Raw genomic sequence first — 12,316 nt, 5'->3', positions numbered from 1 at the left:
TTTTAACTCCAGAGTGTATTTTGGTGTCAGTGAGTCTCTGCGCCGGAGTGATTCAGCGTTAAAAAGAGAGAGGGGCATTCATCTCTGGTTTCTACTTCTGTCAGTGCTTTGCGTGACCTTTGACCCCAGTGTATAGTACAAATCTAGCCTCAGCTTTGTCTGTGGATCTGAATGGCCATTCATTAGGGCTGCTGTTGAGCAGAGAGCGGACCAGGCCCACAAGGTTTTAGCATTTGGTGGATTGTGTCATTCCCCTCGCATTCCTGTGTGCATTCAAGTGTGGAGTGTGTGTGCGGGTGTATGTGTGTGGGTGGGTGGATGGTGGTGGGTGAGGGTTAGCCAGTGGGACAGGTACATGTGTGTTTGAAAAGAAAAGGGGGATGGGGGGAGGGAGAGAGAGAGGGAGAGACAGGAGAGTAGACACTGAAATGGTTTCACTAGGCCTGGTGTAGTAAACAGCACACAGAATCAAAGTGTGATCTTGCATCAAATGTATATCATTTGCATGTGAAACTAGATCCATGTCTGGAAGCGGCAGACAAATTTCATTTTCCATTAGTCTTCTCTTTGGATGTACAAAATATGACTTTGATTTTCCTCAACAGCAGATGCTTTAAAATGGAAACGTAGATTTCAGATTGTAATTCCTGTGCCACTCTTCTCTCGCCTCAGGTGCCAGATTTTCTCCCTGCGATGACTTGCAGACAATTTGATCAAAATGGCTAATGTTTCTGAGCAAATCCACCAGCAGCCAGCTAAGATTAGTTTTCACCTATGTATGCATCGTGGTGAAAGATGGGAGGCACATGGCTAAGCAGAGAGCTTCCACTCTGTTTTGTATTAAATCTGAACACTGGGAAAGTTGTCGCTGCACGCTGTTCAACAGCATGTCTGTTGACTTTGCAGCAGCCTGTTCCAGACCATCACTGTAAATAAGAATTTGTTCTTAGCTGACCCATCTGGTCAAATAAAGGTTGTAAGAATTGAATTATACGTTGATGCTGCAGCAGAGTTTTATGTGGAATTAGCATTGTACTTTCCATTATGCACCTTATCCAGCTAATCAATGTAAATCTTTTAATGACAGACCCCTGCTGTCACCTTAGTGCTATTATTGTTATTTGTAGTAGCTTCATATTCTTTTATTGTGATATTATTTTCTTCCAGGCCGTCACCCTCAGAAGAAATGTACTTTTATGTAATCTCAGTTTTTATTTTATTTCTGAATGACAAAATGTCCAGCCTGCTTCTTTCTGTACGTGTTTGCTCATAAACATTGATTATTCATAAAGCCAAATGGTTTTTCAATGAACATTATGACTCCAAAACAGCCATTAATCACATTCTGGTATCTGCTTCTCCTTCACCAGACTTCAAAGACCAGATCACATGTTCGATGGAGTTGTTTGTGAGATGAAGAATGCGAATATGAGCATTAACACGTTCAGGATGAGCGAGTGCCCCCCGCCCCCGAAAGGTGTTTTCAGGTTCCTGCTCTGTCTCAGCTTTCAGTGCACACACAGCAGCCATCCGTCTCCCCTGTGGCGCCCTTTTGTTTTCCACTGCGCTAAGATGTGCTCGTTGCCTTCTGTGAGGAAATGAAAGAAGTGTGACCTTCCCTGCTTCTTATCCTCTCCATGCGAATCGCCCCATATTCTGAAACTCAATCCACATGCTCTGCTTCAAGGACCACTACGCTACTGGGGAATTAAAAGTAGAGGAAACTATCAAATTGCTCTAAAAGTCTGAAGAAGCAGAAGCAGTGAGTCTCTGTGTGAAGAGAGGGTTATGTGTGTGTGTGAAAACTCATGTTAAAGATGTTTCTGATCAGTGTGATTGATATTCTGTTTAAACTCACCTCCTTGAGTTCAGATTGATGAGTTTACTTCTCAGCGTTGTGCTTAACCTCTCACACATGCTTGACCTTGATGTCCTAAATCAGTCTCCTCACCTCTGAGCCCAAAAACTGTAAATCTTAACCATTAGCAGAAAAATGTGAATCTCTTGAATGTTACCGCTTTAAAAACTAAGAAGCACTGAATTTGTATACTCAGTTCCACATATTGTTTGGTTTTAGTAGCATCAGTCACAGTTTGGAGTACAGCATCAGTTTGAAATATCTAAACTCAGTTTTCTTTGCAGCAGTAAAGACCTCAGCTCTGTCTGCTTTTTCTGTTTTTCATGATTACAGCAAAGTCTGGGCCTCATATTCGTACTGTGGTCTAAGTTGTTTACTCTAACTGGATTTCGCCTTTTCTTTTTCTACATTTAAATGACAGTGCAGCAGCAAATCACCTAAATGAACTATTTTCATCCACATTTACCAAGAAAAGGAATGAATAAACACTGGACATTCGATTAAACAGTCACACACACACACACACACACACACACACACACACACACACACACACACACACACACACACACACACACACAAGCTCCTGCTCTGAGAACAGATTTTTTTCTTACATGTAGTCTGAACCTCATTCAGTCAGTTTTTGGGTTGCATGAATGCAGCTCCCTGCACAGCAGGCCAACAGATTAAGCACACCCCCCTTCTGTTCCCCTGTGGCCCCCATACCTACACCCACTGTTTCAGCCTGCTTTGGATAAACGACAGTCCATCACAAGTGTTGATTATACTGTAAAAACATGACCACTCACGTTTATCACTGACCCCATGAACAAACTGTGTGTTTTGGGCTCACATTGTGACAGTCTGCAGGGTGTGTGTGTGTGTGTGTGGAGGTTTCTCTCGATGTCTCTGCATCTTTGTTCACTATGTGCAGAGTCCACTTAGAAATTTGAGGAAGGAGCATATGGTTATAATTTACCAGCATCTGGACGCAATATAACAAGAAGTATATAGTGTGCGTGCATGAAAGAGAGAGAGTGAATGTGTGCATGTATTGAATGTAATCAGATTACAGAAATAAAGTAAGTGGGCACCCTCCTCAGCAACAGAAATGACCACCACTCTAATTCAAATACACAACATACCCAGAATAGAATAATAGAATAAAAGAATTTGCAGGAAAAAAGAACAAACAAAAAAGAAGCTGGATATTATATACTGTGTTATGAGCTCCCTCTAGTGTGCAGAAAGTCTAATCTCTGTTTTTTATAATACTGAGATGAAATAATAATTGCTTCCCTTCATGATAATATCGACTCATGAGTCCAGGGTTACCGGTGTTTAACAAAAATAAAGTTAGGTTAAGGTTGAAATACGAAATACACCCCAAACAGAAATGCATGAAGGCTGAGTGTCTGTGTGGAGTCGAATTTTTGATCTGAGACATCAGTCCAACTTCACACCACCAGAAAACGCCATTAACCCTGCAATGTCACGTCTGCACAAATGCGTTTTAGTGCACGATTATTTTCTATTTGCCTCGGTGTCAGTGTGTGCACAGTAGTGCTCTACAAAGATACTGCACGGTGGAGAGCCTGCGACATTACCTCCAGATGTCTGGATTGACGAAATCGGACGGAGACGCATAGAGAGCAGAGATCATCATGTGCGAATGATCAGGAGGTCAGGTGTTTGTGTGTGTGTGTGTGTGTGTGTGTCTGGGTGTGTGTCTGTGTCTGTGTGTGTGTGTGTGTGTGTGTGTGTGTGTGTGTGTGTGTGTGTTCATGAACTTCTCAACTGCAGTATTTTCAAGTCACGTCAAATAAACAATTAACCCCGCTCACGTTGCATCTCTAATAATGTTTATAAAAGATGTTATAATCCATAATCAATCATCTATAGTCTAATGGTCACTTATTGCTGATAATCTTTGTGTAATCACAAATGTGTCGTAACCGTGTCATGAAATGTACCCTTTTTAAGATCCCCTCCCGGTAACTTCTACTGAACATCTGGAGATGCTGTATGTATGAGCTGCGCTGCTCTGTCTCCCTCTGGTGGTGATATGAGTTATGGCACCCTGGGGGAAAAGCAGAGTCATGTTTCGCTTGGTCGACCTCAGGTGGAGGTCTGAGAGGATATAGGGCTCTGTCATGCTGCAGCAAAGATGAATCCATCCACAAATATCCTTCTGTCAAACACACTCAGCTGTTTTTTACATGCTCGACATTTAACAAGCATGTGGCGATTATCTCTTGTTCACAAGCACAGACACATCTTTATTATGGCTACAACTAACAATTATTATAGATTCATATGCATATTAAGTCTGCAAAATGTTACATTTTTATTTGAAAAAAATGGCATTCAGACTTCTCAGGGATGTCTTTAATGTACGATATGTATGTAGCTAAATGTAATGTGCGAAAAAGTAAAGACAACTAATCTTAAGATTTAAGAAGCTGCAAGATCAAATATGTGATATTTTGTTTGAAAAATTACAGAAACAATTAGCTGATTATCATAATGGTTGCAGAAACATTTTCTGATGATAAACTAATCGATTAATCAACTAATTGTTGTACTTGTCATAATGAAAGCTGTTTGACGCTCATGTGTATGTATAAATATAATCTGCAGTTGTACATGTGAATATTATTCTTGAATGTTTGCTCTTTGGAGAAGAGGTTCAATGCATCATCATCTTCATAATATTATGATCAATAATTTTCATTATTCTGTTTTATACATAAAATGATCCTGTGTGTATTTAGATAAGGGTGTAACAAATTCATATTTTAACATACTACTTGAAACAACAATGTGTGTCTGTTTTTTCTTCACAAAACAATAATAATATAATTACCACTTTAAAATGCTTACCTCCCTCAGAACTAAATATAAATAAATAAATAAATAAATGAATAAATATTCTTTATTTAAGAAGTTGAACTGTATGACACAAGGTGTCTCCTACTTGACTGTTAAGTTAAATTTTTGTGTTTCAGTTTTCTACATCACACTTGTGTCAATTAAATACTTGACCAGGATTGGCTGCCATCATATTAATCTGATTTTCAGCGAGCACAGAGAAACTTTCGACATTCAGCAGAACAATGTGAAAACAGTCTTCAAGTATGAAACTCTGAGCATCATTTTACACAGTGAAGCTCAAACATTCAACTGTAGTAACAAGAAGAAAAAAATGTTCGGTTACAGAGACTTTAAACACACAAAACAATGATTACAGAGAAGCAATAAACATTTATCCTTTGTAATAAAAAAAACATTTTAGAGAAAAAAAGCAAATAACTCCACAATGCCCCGAGTAACATTTTCGATTTTGTTTCCATCTTTCTACCAGTGAGAGCGGGAAACAGATGGGCATTCAGGCTATCGTGTGTTTTTAGTGACTTTTAAAGACTGTCCCTGCCCCTTCACTCCCACACTCACAGTAAAACGAATCTGACAACCTTCATCACAACATTAAGTTGCTAGTGGGTGAGCGACGCTGGAGCCTGGCAAGGATCCTGAAAAGCAGTCACATGATTCCTGATTAAAATTTGTGTTTTTCTGCAACTCATGTGAGGAGAAATGCCTCCATCTGCAGTACACCCACTTCTCACTAAACAATTGAGCTCGGGCCCCTATCATCTCTGTACAGTTTGTGCACTGTGGAAAAAATAGCTTGACTGCATCATAGTTTTTTATGCTCTATATCTCTGAGTTACTATTTTGTCACACAGACCAAAACTAAGATATTTGCACAGTTATACAACAGATGTCTAAAAACAAACTCCTCTGTTCTAACCCTGATATCAGATAGTTACACAATGCAGAGATCAAGATCACTCACACAAATCCAAACTACAGTACTTCTTATTTGAGTGTTTACTCCATCCATGCATCACAATAATCCCACTACCTAGAATCGGCGGTGGCTGCTGTCCACTCTCTCTGGCCTGGGAACACTGAGGGTTATAATTTACATGGAGAAGATCAAGACTGACCCCCGGCTGCCTGCGTGGCTGTGGTCAATCGAAAGGGCGATTATAGCAGCTTAATCCCAGATGATCTCTGTTTCTGAAAGCCACTGCTGCAAAGACAGAAAGCTGCATTTTGGGAAAAAAGCGAGCCTGCAGATGCATGAATGGATCCTCAGACGGTCAATGAGCTTGACTTTAGTGTGCAGATGCCCTTTCATTCATGCATGAAGTCATTGATAGTTCCTTTAAATCATATGCATGCCACCTTTAACCTACTGGTCAGCATCTCATATATTCAAGGAAGCATTTTCACTAACTTCATAATAACAGTGGCTCATCAGATTTTCTCTTCTGAAATGATAATGACATCTACCTTTGAGAAATCAGACCAATATTTTGCAGTTGTGTCATAGCAGGTGAGAGTGAATAATCTGATGGATAAGTGGATGGTATTTATTATATTTAGGTAAGATACAAATACATTTTTCTCTCCGGTATTGATATTTAAACTGGGATTTAACATCTACATATGCATCTAAGGGATTACAAGGTGGATTTCTTTGCATATAGTGCTGAGAAGATAAGTAATCCTCTCCATCAGCATCATCAGGTTTTAAACTGCAACCCCTACTGTTTCCATATTATTTGTGTCACTCTATTTGTATTTTAATTTTCTTTCATATTCTTTCATGTTAGTCTAGTAGAAGGATAAGCACTCAGAGGATGTCCTCAGTGGCTGCACTTGAGCCCAAGTGAGAAGAGGTTCACACTTTCTGTGCTTCTTTATGGTTTGTGTGAAAATCAGGCACTGGGGGTTTGGCTTGCACATTAACCAAGACCCAGACAATAATAATACTCACCACTGGCCTGAAGCCTGCACCAGGCTTTGGGAGGATGCCACCCTCTCTTTGTGCGAGCCAACAGGAGCTGGAAGGCAGTGAGTGTTAGTTATTGCTCCTGCAGATTAACTGATCAATTGTCCATGTTTGTTGAGAGATTTGCCACCACTCTGTGCCTGAAGTAAAGGTCAAAGAGCTGAACTCTCACAGCCTCCACTGTTTCAGATTATAAGGCAGCCATGGGAGTAGAGATGCTGCATCCGGGCGCTCTCTTAATCTGAACAAATGTAAGCTGCTGGGGCTTCAACACAAATCCCTCACTTTCCCTCCTTTAAGAGATAAAAAGAGAAAAAAAATGCTGATTGCTTTCCCTCTACATTTTGACTCAAAGAAGCACCACACATCAGCAGGAGTCATTGTTTGTGACTGAGTGTTGCTTCTGACATATTAGGACTGGCTTTGTTTTATTTTGGTTTCAGACTCCACAAAGGAGCATTCAGGACTTTTTGATATTTTACAAGTGCTTCAAGTTCTTCTTTCCAGCAGTTTGATGCCTGACATCCTCGGGCCGGATGTTTCAAATCTTCATGAATCTCTATCAAAATAGCTCTGCCTTGTTGTTTTGTTTCTAAATCAGAAGCTGCTTTTGCCTAAAGTAGATGTAGCAGGTAAAACTGAGCTGAAGGGAAAACGGATTTTCATCTGCTGCAGCATTTGACTCCGGGTAACAATGTTTGCAAGCCGTGGTGGAAGTGGAGGGGGGAAAGGGGGGAAATACTCTGTGGAAGACCTCTATGGCTTCAGTAAGAAGCCCAAGGCATCATCCTCCTCTGGGAGTATCGTGGCCAAATCTGGAGCCCGGAGCAGCAAGACCCCAGACCAGAGGACTGAGTCAGAGGCCCTGGCTTCTCAGATCCTGGAGGCGGCACACAGGCTGGTGGAGCGCCGCCGACTAGAACTCTACCTGAGAGAATGTGGCCTCTCCCTGGCCGACTGTGATGCTGAGCGCTCTGCAATGATGTACAGGTGAGTGGGAAGAAGGCAGAGATGTGTGGAGAGGTTTGCTCTCCAATGTTATATAAACTGCAAGTACAGCAAATATATGATATGAAATCGTGAAGCAACTTGATTTTTGAGAGTAAAAGCAGCCGTCAGCAGCAACTAAATAGTGGCATCACACCTTCAAATTAATCCATTCACTTACATTTGTACTCATTCTTTCAACTTACAATGTCTCAACATGCATATTGAGCTCAAATTACATTTTACAAGGAGTTTTATTTTTAGCTGCCTCTGAATAGACACAGGACCAACTTAACATATCAGAGAGAAACTGGCAGATCATTCTGAAAACTCAGCCATCTGTGGATGATCCATTTAAATATTGTGATTAATACTTTTCACATATATTACTAATGCATGAATGCAGTAGAGTGTTTTAGGAGGGCTGCAATTGGAGGCAGTGAGTGGAGACATCATTCACAGGCAGAAAAAAAATATATTTGCAGTTTTTTTTCTTACCAGTGACCTAGAAACAAATATCAAGCGTTTGATGAGATTTCGAAGCAGAGCGGTGATGAATAAATGCGGCTGGACTGCAGAAACATCTGGGGGTTCAGCATCAGTAATGTTAATGCCAGATATAGTGGCTTACATGGGACCACTACATCAACTAATTTCAACCTCCAACACACCGCTTGACAGGGTCAAGGGTTAATGATGCATGATGTGACAGCAGGGGACAGTTGGTTGTCACACTGCTTACGCCTCTCAGTTGAAAGAGTTCAGATGAGCTATTTTGGGATGAAAGGGCTGCTGTGGGAGGTTTTTTTTCACTCAAATTCTCTGTTTCTTGTTTTACATCTAACATTAAGACATACCAGCATCATCATAGAAGATAGAGGCCTGCAGCGTCTTGTTGCCTGTTTTGTTATGTGCATGTTAGATAAGTAGTGGCTTATTTGTGAGTGTAATTCACGTTGCAGTACAGATAACAGAGTTCTCATGATACGGCATGGCATTTTACTTGCTGCACTGTACCCCAAAGTCACACAGTCACTAAGGCTCCAGTAATGTTGCCTCTAGGTGGCAGTGTCACCTTGATGGAAGGACAAGTCAGCCCTGTGGCATAATGACTCACAACCAGAGCACAAGAAAATCTTTTGCTTAAAGAACATCATATATATATGAATATGTGACACCTGCAGTTTCAGAAAAATATGTCTCATTTACTCTCAAATCTAGATCTGATGATTCTCTACATTTGACAATTATTCAGCTGAGTTGATTCTTCCACCTCTGACAGCACACTGGAACTCACTCTTTTTAATAGTTTATGAAGCCTCTATGTGTGATAATCTGGCCTTGGTTAATTTGCATAATAAAGCATCAGACTCTTTCATGATTAAAAGTGATTATTTGTAGTCAACACAGCATCTACCTCAGCGTTGTCTCTATTGTGCTGGTTTTGCAGGAGGCAACCATTTCCACATCCTGAGTGCAGAGCAAATTTGGGAAAGTGACACAGAAACTTGAATTTTTGACAAACTGATTATGAAGGCAAGAATGTATAATCTTGTCTTTTGATGAAATATTGCTCAGAAGTATTTAAACATATTACAGTTTGTCAGATGGTGATGAATTGAGTCAAAGCAATTCTAGGAAAAGCATTCAGTAACCATCCTCTTGTTGGATCATTCTTGTTGGATCATAAATGCCCTTAGCTTTACTAAACTACATGCACATTTCATGCAGAGGCACACCACAAACAACTCTCAGCATTCTTTATTCTTGCTTTAGTCCAAGGAAGCCAAAACCAGCTGTTAGCATCGCCACAGCTAGCAGAGGAAGCCTGCCAACAGCAGTGTGCCACTGTGGGAGAGGTGATTCTTTGCTCCATCTGTGCGGATTATCTCACTCGGCAACATTTATGCATGGAACACATTTGTGTTAATGCAAACTGTTTTTAAATAAAGACATGACATTAGTTTGTTATCAAGTAGAAAGCAGACAGGAATTCACCTATGATAAATGAATGGATCTACAACATGACAACATTTTGTAAATCAGCTTGAGCATTTTATTTAGGATGGAGGCTTGATGGTTTATAGAGGATCACTGAGAGACATGTCTTATAATGAGCTTTGGTACTGATGCTTATATCCTTTCAAGGACATTCTCATTATACAATATGTTGTATAATGCACTTCCACAGTCAAGCATAAAAGAAGTGGTCATCGATATCCTCAACTTTATACAGCTATATTTGCAAAAACGTGTTCAAAAATGCAATCATTTCTGTTGCGTGTTGTCATAGAACTTCAAGATGGAGCAGCTGGTGCTCTGTGACAGTGAAGGGAAGCGCCACCATCAATTAGTGCAATAGTTTCTGAACTGTTGAGCAGGCTGAGTCACTGTTAGTGCTGTTGCTGTTTAAACTGATGATGACTAACAGCATTTGGAGTGATGGTGAAGCCTCCATATGTAGATTAAGATTCAGCTAAAAGTGTATTTTCCAGGTCTAGAATACAAAATGAGATGATTCTTGGAAAAATGGCTGTTGATGTGAGGTGCACACTTGACTTGACACATTGAGGGATCCCTTTTTCACCCACCCTGCTTGTCTGTGTAGGAAATCATTAAACCCCCTTATATTTTAAAATGTCACAGTCGGTGGCATTCACATTTTCTTTCTGCCTATACGGCTGGAAACTGTCTTCGTTTCAGCTCTTACTGAATGGCTCTGTAAAAAGAGCTGATTGCCAGCGTATACTCAGAGTTACACTCTGCTGGCAGCTGACTGCTGTGCAGATTGTCCTGCTGGGTGAAGCAGACATTACATAGCCCTGATTGAGAGCTTTGTGGATTGACAGTCTTCTCTAAGGATATGGCAGCATAGTTTAGATTGTAAACACAGACTCAAAAGAACTATTATCATTGCCTGGCCACCAAATGACACAACAGTTGTATTTGAATATGACGTGATGAGATATGATAAGTCATGCTATGATGTGATTTGACTCAGACATGATGATGACACAGTGTTTCTGCATAATTTTGGTGGATAGTTATATCCATACACAGCACATAAGGCTGAAAAAGGCCTGTTATGCATATGCAAACATGGGTGTGGTAGAAAGACTGAGATGCCTGTGAATAGAAATGGAGAATGGAGAGCCACATCTTGAAAAATGAGGAGCTTGCATCTGCTGTGAAGTGAAAATGTGTGTGCATATAATAATAATGTAATATCGTTTGTGTGTGTTGTTTTTTTTTGTCATTTTCTCTTCGCTCAATATTGTGTGTAAGCTTCACTGACATAATGTGACGATGTGATGAAATGTGTACACAGTGTAATGAAAAATGTAGAGATCACACCCGAGAGAGAGAGCGAGAGCGAGAGGGAGAGAGAAAGAGGGAGAGAGAGAGAGAGAGAGGGAGAGAGAGTATCTTGCAAACCCCCACACTGCTTGTGCAAGTCGTGAACAATTTTTGGAGCCTCTGGGAAAAAAAGGGAAGAAGGAGAAGCAGGAGAAGAAAAAAGAAAAGAAAAAAGTCGGATTTTGAAGTGACAGGTAAAATGATGCTGGATGAGAGCAGAGAGGTGGCATCGCCTGTTTGAAATGTCTGCTGCAGCTGATTTTGGGGCCAGTATGCCGGCGTTTTTTTGTCGAATAATAAGAGACCTGCATAGATATTGCTGCTGCTGCCGGTATGTGCACGACTCCACACAGTGAAGGTAATAAAAACCGGCTCGATATTTGCTCTCGATATTTTCTTTTTCTCCCCTCTCCATCTCTCTCTTTATCTTTTTCCTCTTGCATCAAATTGATGCTGCGTGAGGCTGCTGAGCGATGATGCATCGGTGGGGTTTGACTGTGTGAATTCGCATCATATCAAGTGTGTTTACCCTGCGCGGACTCGGAAATGTAAAATCGAGCAATCAACACAGTTTTTTTTCCTTCTCTGACCCACCTTGCGACAAAACGGGGGAAAATGCCTTATTTCGACGCGAGGTGAGAGGATGCCTGTAGCTGTGATTGTGTCATTGCTGCGGCACACTCTGGAGCTCCTCGGCTCAAGACAGACACAACTATCATCAGCTGAAGAGAAGACAGCAAGCTGGCAAGTGCTTCACCACCCAACATAAGCCATACGAGCCTGTGCATGTATGTATGAGGGGGAAAGGCCGAGCGGCTGACACTCTCAAGAGAGGAATCTACATCACTGAGGATCCCATCCCCAAATCTGTCTGAGGACTGCTGTGAGTTTACAAGCTTCCTGATGATTTTTGGAGGGCAGCCCTGATGCATCTTGTGAGTGTGAACACTCAAAGAGCATTTTGCCAGGTTTGCACCACCAGACAGGAGACGGAGCAGACGGTCACTCAGTGTGTGTCATGTTAGAGGCTGGACTCTTGCCTGCTCCCTCCAACTCTCAGCCAAAAATCTCTGACCTGCCCTGTCTGAGCCCTTTTGTATGGGCGTCACTGCTTTAACACAGCAGCACAACAGTTTAAAAAGCAGCACCAACACATTTTCAGACGTTATTGGTTGTGTAAGCTCCTAGGGGGAAAAAAGAAGGTTTTACCCATTCATCCAAAATAAGAGACAGCGGACACATCCAGGGTCAGG

This window comes from Scomber japonicus, chromosome 13 (genome assembly GCF_027409825.1).
Source record: "Scomber japonicus isolate fScoJap1 chromosome 13, fScoJap1.pri, whole genome shotgun sequence".
NCBI lineage: Eukaryota > Metazoa > Chordata > Actinopteri > Scombriformes > Scombridae > Scomber > Scomber japonicus.
This window is presented reverse-complemented; position numbering follows the sequence as displayed.